Source organism: Haemaphysalis longicornis, unplaced genomic scaffold (genome assembly GCF_048455015.1).
Source record: "Haemaphysalis longicornis isolate Haplotype H1 unplaced genomic scaffold, Haemaphysalis longicornis Haplotype H1 scaffold_5, whole genome shotgun sequence".
Classification (NCBI taxonomy): domain Eukaryota; kingdom Metazoa; phylum Arthropoda; class Arachnida; order Ixodida; family Ixodidae; genus Haemaphysalis; species Haemaphysalis longicornis.
In genome coordinates this window covers 111552227-111565453 of record NW_027526385.1, presented here as the reverse complement: position 1 = coordinate 111565453, position 13227 = coordinate 111552227, and the positions used below count along the sequence as shown (strand labels likewise).

The 13227-nt window shown below is 44.6% G+C and overlaps 1 protein-coding gene and 1 pseudogene across 1 annotated transcript in view; one reads left to right on the top strand and one right to left on the bottom strand.

Moving 5' to 3' along the window:
- The window catches only part of LOC144139858 (uncharacterized), a 150713-nt gene that overhangs the window by 45917 nt on the left and 91569 nt on the right, over positions 1-13227 (top strand). The gene's annotated exons all lie outside the window — the stretch shown is intronic.
- Positions 10843-11824, bottom strand: LOC144138953 (uncharacterized; annotated as a pseudogene).

The following is a 13227-nucleotide window of genomic DNA, read 5'->3' as shown; positions in this document are numbered from 1 at the left end:
TTTTTTCTCGCTGTAAGCAAAGGTCCATTTGATGGGAAACCCAGGCACATACAGGTTAGCAGCCTATCGACTTTCTCCTATTGCAGCCTTCTCAAGGCATGCACTTTTGAGCACGCTAACCATACGCTAAAAAGGGGTAAATTGGTATATACGCGCAAGCACTACCTCTTGTGTTCGAAGCAACGTTGGGACGATTCTCTGGCCCTTCAGAAATGCGGAGCTAAACACAATCAAATATTCAAAAAATATGTGCAGAATGGCCGCATAAATTAAAGCTGCATGACTGCATTGCGCGATTGGTCACTAGGAGCAGACGCAGCACAGAAGACTCATGCCGAATGTCCCGAATGGCGCAAAGATGGTCGATAAATGTTTAACCTCGACTCATCTCGTCAGGGAGGAGCTACTTTATCAACCATGAGAAGGTCCAGGAAACAGACCCTTTGTGCAGCAGTATCACGAACATTGTGCAGCGAAACAGGAGTACAATTTGCTCAGAAACCGTCAGGGGTCATTTATTGGGGCTTAATATGTAATCGAGGGCATAAAGGCAGTGCTCGTGCACCCATACCTGGCTTCTCGTTGTGAGCCTCACAGTGTGCTAGGTCATTTATCCTTAGTACAGGACATACACCTATCCGATTACCTATCAAACAAGCTGCTAATACATTGGGACCTCAATGGCCTTGCGTGGTGGAGAGGCATAAACCGTGTGCAGAAAACTGCAGTGCGACTTAGATGGTGGAAGCAAAATTGTTATGCTGTAATTTGCACTCAATGTTACAGAGTTTAAATGTAAAACGAGTACGTACCACTTAGTTGCACAGTACTGCACCATTTAAAAAGCATCGGTTTCACAAGTAATGGTAAGAAATAGGAGAAAACATAACCCTGAAAGCTGGAACATTAATTCTTTAGCAAACCATTCGCGGTTTACGTTTGTGATTAATAAGTGGAAAACCCTAAGTGCTCCTTTCTGTGAACCTAAACACTGTTGTCATGATTGATGTTGTAGTTGTCCTATCAATAAAGAAATGGCGGCCACTGGAAGGAGTCATAAGATTTTAAAGCGAGATGCTCTTGAAATATGTGCACGACCAGATCAGATTTCAACCGGGGTCTCCACATTACCAGCCCTACTGCTCTCTAACGCAGTGTTCTGCCGCATGCTGTCTCCACGCGTTTTTTTTCTTTATTACATAGAAAACTATCCGCAAAGTATAAAACCACTCGCTATTAACAATAGCACCACACTCAGTGGCATTTATGAAAAAGCACAAAAGGCTCACCGCGACCTATTTTTAAAAGTAAGGCAGCTCGTGCTGCTTATTGCTTTGATTGGGATGCATATCCACTTTTAGACTGGCCAGTAAGCTGGAGCATAGAGAGGCAATCTGCCCGCTTCCCATAAGCGACAAAACCACGAATTCAAAATGTAAAGGTTTAGAACATTGTATGCCGCGTGGCACATGGCCGTGATATCACGTAAGTAGAACAGCTGCAATTATGAAACAGTGCAGTGCAGAAGAGGCAGAAGCGTGCCTCTTGAAGGTAACTTCCGCAAAACGACATTGGAACAAAAGCAAGGACACACAAATACGGTAGAAAAGTATTAAAAGCACGTAAGCAAGCTTGCATACCTAGACAATTTGTGTATTTAGGATACAGAATCTACTTTTCGTCTAGCTTCTAGGGTGTGTTCAATGCAAAGCCTCGATAAAGAAGCCTGAATGGGAGCGGGTAAAGCGAGTCCAAAAGATCGCGAACGTATGGGTTACGAAGGAAGGCGTAGAAACACATAGGGCATCTCTTCTTCCCGATGCCGTCTACAAAAATCCCAATACCCTCCACACGAGATAATGCCACATTGTAGTTTTGCGGTATCAATTACGTGTAGCGCTGCGAGGAGGTCGGTTAGCTTGAAAAAAGTTGCAGTATCAACGCAATACGACTGTATTTAAATCTGAAGAGTTGTTTGGGTTGCATTTCCTAATGCTTGATATGACATGACATTGTATAAACTCTTGGAAATTACTTTAAATCCCTTTGTGATACCAAGAATTTCTTGGAATTTCGAGGCGAGGGTGAGGGATTGAGCATGGCAATGGCAGCGATTGCGTATATGGGGAGCTTATTGGACTAAGCGCAGTGGTGATAGTGAAATTGGGCGAACTTTAAGAGTTACTCGAGTCCTTTGGAATATCTGGCAATTAAACCCATTCCCTTTTAGTGACGAGGCCACGATAGCAGATACCTGACTGTGCATGTGAATGGGTGTTTGTTAGTAGGAGTGCCTGTGTACCCAAACGTTAATCTAGTGGCCCCTTTGGTGACGTTTGCGGGCGTACATGTGATAACACAGCCGGCGAGCCATCCACGTGTTTTGAAACAACGCTAGGAGGCAAACAATACTTCCCACAAATCACTTCAGGAGGGGCATGTTAGGTTTTCGTATTCACAGTTTTTTTTTCACATGCTGCTAAGAGCAGTCCCGATCAACGGTCATACCTGTGATTAGAAATATAATGGCGATTAAATCCAACTTGCCACTCTTATCTACAGGGAAGGACGTAACTGAACTGAAATTGCACAATTCGCAGAGGACTGACAATGCCATACAGATCGCCTTCAGCCTGTTCGGTCACAGACACGTTGGTGCCCAGAGTTCAGTTAATCTCTTTCTTTCCCGTACCCGCTATCCTGTCTGCACAGTCTCTTCCTCTTGATGGTCAAGTTAACTAAAGAAATTTTAGTGCTTTTCCACTTTTCGGAAGGATGACTTGCGAAGCTGGACGCAGTGCACAGAGTACACGAAACAACAAAGCGGTTTTTTGTAATTTGTGATTGAGCGTACTTTTTAGCCAAATAACTGATTGAAACTTGGAAGGACTTGAGCTTTATTCTAATGGACAAACAAGAAGCGTTTTGCTTCTCTCGGGCGCCCTAGGCATTACCGTCCGTCTTACACACCAACCCAGTCAGCCCGACCTCTGACAACTGACAGGTAGCATTGTCCCGCTTGACGCCCACGTTGAAACCCTCACCAGCACAAAGGACATGTTTTAAGTTAAGGCAAATAACCTAGAGCTGCCCATGCACGCCCCCTGCCGCTCCCTCCACTACCGAACCATGCATGCTTAAACCGGCAAACGGACTCTGTCGAAACTGTCGCTGTAAAGCCCTCCAAGCTGAACAAGACATATTACCTCACGTCGGCGTTCGAAAAGTGCAAGTTGCTGTTCATCCGGGGAGAATTGGCAGCTACTTCATGAGCTGAAACTCGCGGCTCGTGAAGTCGAACGACTCCAAGTCGACCGAACTCCGAGTCGAACGTCTGCGTCCGTCCCTTCGCGAGTTAAACCTGGAAGGACTCGAGCGTTATGGAGCGGACAAACATGTGGCTGTCCATTTCCCTCCCGCGTCGTAGGACCCTTACTGTCTGTGTAACAAAGAAACCCAAACCGCTCGACGAAGGAGGACAGCTCACAAGCAGCATCGAGCCCTGAGACTTTCGCGTTTAAATCTGCAACCATGACCACGGACATTTCTTCGGTAGCGGCGTTAAGCCCCCTCCTGACACTACCAACCCGTCCACGCAAAAACAGGCAACGGGTGATTGGCGCGAGTTTAGGCGTGAAATACACCGGAGAAAATGACTCACCAAAACCCTTCCAATCTCAGGACGAATTACGGGCTCACGTCGGCGGTCCAAGCGGGCATGTTGCGCTTCATCCGGGAGGGACTCGCTGCTACTCAAGAATGTGGAATTTTGAGGCAGCAACGGCGGCAGCTACTCGTTCGGCGGTAGCAGCTTTCCCGCGTTTTAATGCTCATTTGCTTTCCGTTGATTCTCCGCATCGATTTGATGATGACGCTATGTTGGTTTTAGTCGATTGAGCAATTTGTGAAAGAGACATGGGTGGTGGCGAGGGGAGTAACATGTTGTGAAAGAGGGGCTGACGGTGGCAAGGATGAGCGTTGGAAGGAAGGAAGAAAGGAAGCAAACTTCATTTTCCTAACCACCCTTAGTCCAGGGCACCGTCTTGAGAAGCTGTGGCCATGGCTTCCTCAGCTTTAGACGACAGCAGGAGCTATGTCGCAGCTCTGGGGAAGGGGGGGGGGGATCAGCCAGACTTGCCTCGTAGGATGCCAGAGTTGGATTCGCGATGCAGGTCAACTTTGCATGTCGATTACAGGCCCATTTTGTGTGAAATATGTTTGGGTAACCTCCGCAGAACGAGGAAGTAGGGGTGCCGGCTAATTTCCGAAAGCAATGGGTAAGATGTTGGAGCGGCGCCGAGTAAAGTGGGTAAATTCTGAGTAAACTCTTCAGTTTAGTAAACTGGAATAAATACTGGCGCCGTGAGACATACCCTACTGCTTCGAAGTAAAAAGTGTTTCGCTTGGCGTTGCGAGCACTGCCTGCAATTCTGAGGCACAGCTCATCATGAGTAACGTGTTACAGCTTGTATTTCTTCTTAAACCGAAGACGTGGAAAAATAACGCGCTTTTGGTTAGCTCTGTGCAAACGTGTGCCTGTAGAAAATTATGTGCGTCCCTTATTCGTTTCATAATATATTTGCCAACAGCTCAGTTTTTTTTACCGAAACGACAACTGCCTCTGAACCTCCCGTAAGCCAAACAACACCCACTAACACAACTGATGAACACAAATTTCAGTTGTATCCAGGCCTAATAACGGGGGACTATGTTGTTCGCGCTTTAAATACATCTATAACACACGGCCAATTATTTTTCACCTTGTCGCTCCACACTCCCCACACGCATAAACTTTGCTGGTAACTTAAAGGGTCGGAGAACTACTGCGGGGGCACGAGTGTGCAAATAACAATACATGATGGCGGCCAATTGAAAAACAAAACTCCTCCAACAGCCCAAGGGCCAATTTAGGCACCGTCTCTGACCATCTCTGGCTGTCGTCAAGTGAGGTATCTCAGGCCTATAATTCTTAACTAAAGTTTGGGTTTTCGCAAGTTGGTTCATAAATAAACTGTGAAACAGCGCTTTAAACGAGGACAGACACTAGGCACAGCGCTAGTGTCTGTGTCTTCTCTCGCTGTTCTTGTTTAAAGCGCTGTTTCACAGTTTAACTATAATTCTTAGCGTCGTTCTTGTACCAAACTAAGATTACTTTCGGAACTGTTGTAATCGATTGCATTCGTGTAATTCCAGCTTTGAATAAAATATGTCCTTCCAGTCAAAAACTGTATGCACACGTCACTTGCGCGTCACCACGACAAGGATTCACAATTCAAAAGTGGTGACACACTATAAACGCGGAAACAAATGAGAACACTCCCGGTTATTTTATCTTTAATTTATTTACTTTATGAATCGATTGAATTGACCGCACCTCAACATTGCCGCTTATTCAACTGGCGCCTCAAAAACACCGTATAAAAAGAACGAGGAGTACGGTTATATGTTTTGGTTTTTAATACAAACACGTGTTACGGGGTTGAAAAAGGCACAACATTTTATATCTTGTGGTCAAACGTCGCGGCAGAGGTGAACTTCAGGTTTGTTTAAGTTATTACGGCATTGTAACTATATTCAGACTTCAGTTAGATGTTTTTGTACGCCTTTAGAAATCGCTCATAACTTTTTACGAAAACATGGGTACTTCCAAAGTTTAGAAAGGAAGTATGCGGTTAATTCCACGAGTGCTTACCTTTAAAACTTTGAAAGCAGCATTGTTTGGTAAAACTTCTCCGGGACGGTCATGACTTCTAAATAAACTCTCTGGAGCATCGCCTTCTGCCCACGTCGGTGAAACGCGGCGCTGCCTGAAGTAGATGTAATCAAACTACTGTAGTTCAACAAAGGGGTATTTTTTAAACATGTACTGTGGAGCTGAAAACAACAACAAATAGCAAGTTTTGCGAAGGAACATAACTTGAACATAGTTTGAGTGACGAACATAGTTTGAGGGAACATAGCTACGATAGAGGTTTGCATTTGTGATTACTGCCTTCAAATTTAGTTTTCCTACTTCAGTGAGCGACCCTATGTCCGAACTTCATTTACAATAACTTTGTACAGAAGTTTGGTTAGGTCTACATAGACCGTATACAATAAAGAAAGAAAGCTGAGAAGGAAAACGTTCGGACGCTTTGACGAAGTCACTTTTGCCTGTATGTTGAACATGGTTGGACGAACAACTTTATTTGACCTTTACAAGAACGCAAGACCAAAGCAAGGGACAACTCCTATGATGCCGCGATTACGAGCTAGCGAAATTGTGAGAATGCAGACAACATGAGGAGCCGCGAAGTTTGCAGAAGGCAACATTTCTGCCTCGGTGGGACAATGCTACACGTTGACAAATAGCGCACCCTGAAGAGAAAAAAAAAGCCACAAAAAACTCAAAGCTGGTGCAAGTGTGTGTTATGCAAATAGAAGTTTAAATACGAACTAGAGTGGTAATTTAGGATTCAAGGGATCTTTTTTTTTTAGGGGAGGGGGCTAAATGACTTGAAAAAATTTGTTATTTTTCCCCATTAAAGGAACACCGCAAGTAACTAAAGTAAATATGGGGAAAATGAAGCTACGAGGGCTGACTATCTAAATTGTTATTAAATCAGCTATTTTCGAGCTCGGCATTACACCTCATATCGCAAATGTAGTGGATTTAGGTAAAGTGGAATGGCACGGGAAGTTTATGAAACAGCCAAGGCAGTACACGGGGGAAAATGCTAGTTGTTCCAGTGGTGCCAGAATCTTGCGGGTGAGGTTCACTGCGTCTGTGCTCACGGGAGCCTTCAAACCATGTTATCGCACACGATGCCACGTACGTTGCAAGTTGTGTACCTGTAGCCGGTTTGTCTCCTATTGTTAATGTTGCCCAATAATACAAAATGAAAAAAATCGGCCGTGTATTTGCTTGCTTTGCTGCAAATACCATCAAACCATGTTGCTGCATTGCTGCTCCACTACTTAACGCTCTCTCCTGTTTCGCCCCCCAAGAATGTAATATGTTCCCCAACCCATCTCCCATAACGAACGCAAACTGAAGTAGCCACCTTTTTAATAAGTTTTCCGCGTTCGCACAGACCGCGCGTCGTTTGTTGAGTACTCTTGTTTCTATTCTTCTAGTAGATCTCTAGAAGTATCTTTGAACGTTCAATTGCTTTCGCCTCTCTTTTATGCCACTCTTGCGCGTTTTTTACTTCCTACTGCGAAAGAAATGGCCAATTCATTTGTAATTTATTTATTTATTTATTTACACATACTGCCAATCCCAATTAGGGATTATTGCAGGAAGGGCACATACATTGTGGAAGTGCAAGATTTATACAAAGAATACTCACTGAAATATTGCAATAGGAGTGAAACAAAACCGACTGCAATACATTTTATGACTACATCACTACAATTATAACTACATCAATACCATAGGACATCAATACCAACTAGTATTGGGAAAAAAATAGTGAGCACTTCAAACAGTGTACAAAAAAACTCAGTTTGTCATTCCAAAGACAATAAGTAACATTCAAGCAGGGATGAAAAAGTTTCCAATGATTGACTGTTTGTTATACTGATTGGCAAATTATTCCACTCACTAATTTCTAGTGGAAAAAAAAGAATATTTCAGACAGTCAGTACGGCACTGATATTCATCCAGTGTCTGTGAATACTTTTGTCGTGTTGGCCTTGTTTCTGCGTATGACATTTACTTTGAACTGTCTATGTTTAGCTGTTCGTGAATTAATTGATACAGGAATTTCTGACGTGCCAGTTTAGCGAGGTTTTTTATTGTTAAGAGACCTGCTTTTTTTTAAGTTCGGTGGGTGAGTCTGTTATTCTGTACTTGTTATAAACAAATCTTATCGCTTTTCGTTGTACTCGTTCTAAGGCATTTATGAGATTGTTTGTAAAGGGAAACCACGCGACGTTTGCATATTCTAAAACGGGTCTGACGAATGCTTTGTAGGCGAGAAGTTTCGTTTCATGTGGTGCAGAACCGAGACTTCTACGAAGGAAAAACAGTCGTTGTAATGCAGCTGATGTGACATGGCTAATGTAGATACCCCATCTAAAATCTTGTGTTAAAGTTAAACCTAGATATTTGTGTTCACTCACTACCGGAAGGGGAGAGTTATTTATAACGTAAACGAATTCAGATACATGCTTTTTACGTGCGAATGCACTTTATAAGCGACCCTGAAATCCGGCGACCGCCGTCCGTCCACATAGCAACAGCTGCGGGTGCGCGCGCTCCTCGGGGGGAGATGGGCGCGCGCTGCCTGGCCGCTGACATCGCACATACCCACGTGGGGGATTGGCCAGGAATCTCCTCGTCTTCCTTGGCCACGGGGGGAGATGGGCGCGCGCTGCCTGGCCGCTGACATGGCACATACCCACGTGGGGGATTGGCCAGGAATCGGGCGTGAGAAGGGCTAATGCACCCGCTTAAAGGAGTACTGACACGAAATTTCAAAGCTGAGATCCTCTCTAGCAATCAAGTACAACGACAACACAAATAGGTGTCTGTGCATGGCACATACCCACGTGGGGGATTGGCCAGGAATCGGGCGTGAGAAGGGCTAATGCACCCGCTTAAAGGAGTACTGACACGAAATTTCAAAGCTGAGATCCGCTCTAGCAATCAAGTACAACGGCAACACAAATAGGTGTCTGTGAATAAATGCATCTTTCTTTGTAGTTGTGTGTGTGTGTGTGTGTGATCTCTCTTTCGCGAACATTACCGAACCGCGCAAATTCAACTCGTGCATTCGCACTTTCACATTCTTCCCCTCGGGGAAATGCGGGGAAATTTTTTCTGGTTATCGTCAAGAGAGCAGATTTTTTAACATTCAGGGTCATTTGCCAGAGAGCACACCAGCTAGATATGTACTGCAAGGCATTGTTCAATTTTACATGATCTTCTGGGGCGTTAATTTCTTGGTAAAGTATACAGTCATCGGCGAAAAGCCTCACATTAACACCAATGCCAGCAGGTAAATCATTAATGAAGATCAGGAATAAAATGGGTGCCAAAACACTGCCCTGTGGTACACCTGACGTTACATTGGCTATGGTAGAACTTTCGCGATTGACTTGCACGTACTGCGTTCGGTTACTCAGATAATTGTCTATCCAGTCAGTAAGTGGACCTGTGCCTATTGTTGCTTCTAATTTTCTTACACGTTTTTTGTGTGGCACCCCATCAAAAGCCTTTGAGAAATCCAATAGAATTAAATCGGATTGTTTTCTGCAGTCTACATTGAGTGAGATGTCGTGAATTAGTTCAACCAGTTGGGTAACTGTGGATAGTCCTTTGCGAAAACCGTGTTGTAACGGCGATAAGATGTGATTCTGTTCAAGGTACAATGTTAGATGTTTAAGAATTATGTGTTCCAGTAGTTTGCAGGTTGTGCTGGTTAGTGAGATGGGTCTGAAGTTTGATGGGTCAGCTTCGCTACCAGATTTATGAACAGGGGCTACCTTTGCGATTTTCCATTCTTGGGGGAGGGAACAGGTTGATAGGGACTTATTGAAAAGTATACACAAGCATTTGGCTACCCATTCAGCATATCTCCTAAGAAATTCATTCGGAAAGTTGTCCGGGCCGGCACCCTTTTTAGTATCTAATTTTAACAACAAATTAAGCACTCCGGACTCTGTCACAACAAGTGGCTCAATATTTTGGTGGTTACAAATGTCAACATCAGGCACATTTCCGTCATCAACCATGAAAACAGATTGAAAATAGTTATTTAGAGAGTTTGCTTTATCTTTGCTTTCTTCCGGGGCCGCGGGCCTATTACGGTTTTTGGGATTGAGGTAGTTCCAGAACTTCTGGGGAGACGTTTTCAAAAAGTTGGGTAGGGTTCTCGTAAAATAGTTTACTTTAGAAATTTTATTTGGGATTTCATGTTACTAAGAGCTTGACTCAACTTGTTCGGAATTTGTGGCGTAGGTTTTGCCTTCAAAGTTTTTCTGAGGCGTTTTACTTTACGCTTGGGATGAATAATTTCACGCGTTATCCAGGGGTTATGCTTTCTTGTTTTCTTTGTTTTAGCCGGCACATAGTTAAGAACGCAGTGTGTTACGACCGCTTTGAACCTTGCCCATAGGATTTCTATATTTGTGTCTGAATCATTCGCAAGTAGTTCAAACGAAGCAAGTTAATGGAAAAGATGATCAAGTATGCTGGTGTCATCGGCAGGGTTAAAGTCAAGATATGTAGTAAAGGAGTTGAACGGTATTGGGATGTCAAATACAGAAACATAGCCTTGAATAACTTCATGGTCCGATACGCCTTCAAGAATTACGATCTGTGCTTGATCTGCAGGAAAATGATCGCTTAAAAACACCACGTCAAGTACATTAGAACAGCATCCTTGAACACGGGTAGGCTGTTTTACAATTTGGGAGAGAATAAATGTCAACATGATATCAAGGAGCACATCCGAGCATGCGCTGTGGTGTTGCATTGTTTGCCAGTTTATAGCGGGTAGGTTAAAATCGCCGAGCAAGATTAGCCTGGCTCCGAGTACATGCCGATGCATATACGTGTGCAATGCTTGCAAGCTATCCTTGTCTGAAGATGGGCTGCGATAAACGCAGCCAACAAATACTGGGCGAGAAGTGAAGAGAAGCTTGCAAAATATTGCCTCGACTCCGGTAACCTCAGGAAGTATTGCAAAGGAAAGGTCTTTTTTTATTAAGATGGCCACGCTTCCCCCACGTGTCGGCCTATCTTTACGAATGATAACGTAGTTGGGGGGTGTTACCTCAAAATCCTTTATCTCATTTGTCAGCCACGTTTCTGTCAAAGCTACGAAGTCCGGTTCAATTCCAAGAGGTAAGGATTCAAGTGGTACTAATTTTTGAAGCATGCTGCGGGTGTTTATGTTAAGAAATGTTACTTCTTTCGTTGGCTGCGGCGTTGTGGCTCGCCTGGTGCTTCTGCTTCGTCGTTTTTTTCATCGTTGATGCTGTGACGGCCAGCGGTTTGGAGCGCAATAGCATTTGTTTCCTCATCCCATCGATACAGATCTTCGTTCACTTTTAATTTGTCATAGACCAGAAATACTTTGTATCCAGCTTCTTTTCTTGCTTTTGCAACTTGCCAAAGATTTTTTCTGATGTCTCTTACTCTATTTGAGAAGTCCTCTCCAACAGAGAAGGCGGTTCCTTTTAGTTTCGTGCAGTTTCCAAGAATGGTTGCTTTGTCTCGGAAGTCGAGGAGTTTTAGTATGACTGGTCTAGTTTTTTGAGCGTCTTGTTTTCCTATCGTGTGAATTCTTTCTATTGGAACGGGTTTGATCTTCGGTATGTTTTTAAGTATCTGCTCACTTATAGTTTGTTCGAGGGTTTCGGGGTTTTCCTCTGCCTGCTTTGGTACACCGTACACAAGTAAATTTGACCTTCTAGACCGGTTTTCTAAGTCGTCTATTTTTAACTCCAAGTAGTGAACGGTTTTTTGAAGATTGGTTACTTGGGATACACAGGACGTGATCTTGTTTTCCAGTAACGTTACTTGTTCTAGTTTGGCTTCAATAGATTTCAACCGTTCTTCTTTTATTTCTTTTATGTCATCTGCAATTATTTGAAGCTGTTTCATGATACTGGCCATATCGGGCCCCGGGTTTGTTTCAATGTCACCACTGAGCAATAGTAATTCCTTAATACAGGCACACATGTCACACAATTGCGCATACATCTGCCTAGGGCACGGCAGCACTATTAGGCATAGGTAATTTGAGCGAATACATTTGCCATAACGCTTGCTCACCTGCGGCAGATAAACAAACGGGTTGAGACATTGCATCCTGGCAGTGCTGCCGTAGAATGCCAGTTATTTACTCATCTTCTAATATTACTACACGAGTTCTTTTTGCTGCAACAGTTTGAGATAGACGGAGCAGGTCACCAGTTGTAGTAGTCACTTTCAGGCGTTCTATTGCGGTTAAGCAAATTACCTGAATCGAGTGACAAACAGACCCACCTATAGACAACACACATAGCGATATATTTGTGTTTAGGTGTCCTGAAACAACAATATTCGTGTGGACCTCAATTGTCCTGCTTGTCCTGGCTTTGCGCTGGAAACGCAGTTTTTTATTACGAAGAAAATGTGTATAAGACCTGACAGTGGGGTGCCGTGGTTTTCGTTCATGCTATTAATAATACAATAAAGGGTGTATTAGAAATTCCCCATTTTCTTCCTCGTTTATTTGGTTGCTTTTAGAAGATGATTGCAAGTGCCCGTTCTTTTCCCATGACTGTCATAGTTCAAGGGGCGATCCCCTAAGGGAGATGGGATTAGTGTGCGTGCGAAAGGCCGAAGACGAAAAAGATGGGAACTAAATTCAGATTTGCCGCCGAGCAGGTGACGAATCATGAATCACCGCGACCATCACACGAGAGGCAGCGGTGAAGGGAGAAGTGAAAGGGTAGCGGTCACGAACAGGCAATTGAAGAATGCAGTAACTTGATGGCGAAAGAATTTAAGCCTGGGACAAGTGGGGTGAAGGAAGAGGGCGAGAAGAGAGCAGGAGCAAACTGCACTAGAGCCAGACAATCTGGGAGGAACGAGCCAAAGAGACATGGCCAGGCCTTGACACCGCCACGTAAGACTAGGCTGGGGCCTTTCGTCATCACGTCGGTCGCAGCCTCCGAGTCGCAGCGCCAACCTGTGCATTGGCTGTCCCAGTGGCAAAGATTAGACGCCTGCATCCAGCCTCTACGCCCTCTGACGGTCCGCACATGGCGACGCTTCCGGTTTCTACCGGGTGCCTCTTGCTGCAATAGCGGCAGACCCCAAGCCAGGGGTTGACTCCTGCTGAGTGGGCTACCACAGGATAGCCACAGAAGGCCCAGGATGGGATGTGCAGCGCCGAGGCCATCCCCACAACGTCCGCGCGCAGCGACACGACAAGTACCAAAACGGATGTATACGGCTACCCCCGCATCGCGGCAACGCAACGTTATCGCGACGTCAGTGCCGGGGCAGGGGTAGGCCAGTCCAATAGGGGCACATAGCCGTAGGACATAATTAAGGGTTCCTTGCGTAAGACTATCCAATGATTGTACCCAGGACTTCTGTATTTGCGAAGCTTGCTCAAGGAATGTATTGTTGTTTGGATTTGTGCTGTTTCATTTTATGGTTTGTTTCACGATTTTCCCCGTGTGGAGTAAGTGACTGCTTGGCATAACCCCGCAGCGGCTCTCCTTGCTGCATCCCTTTGAGGC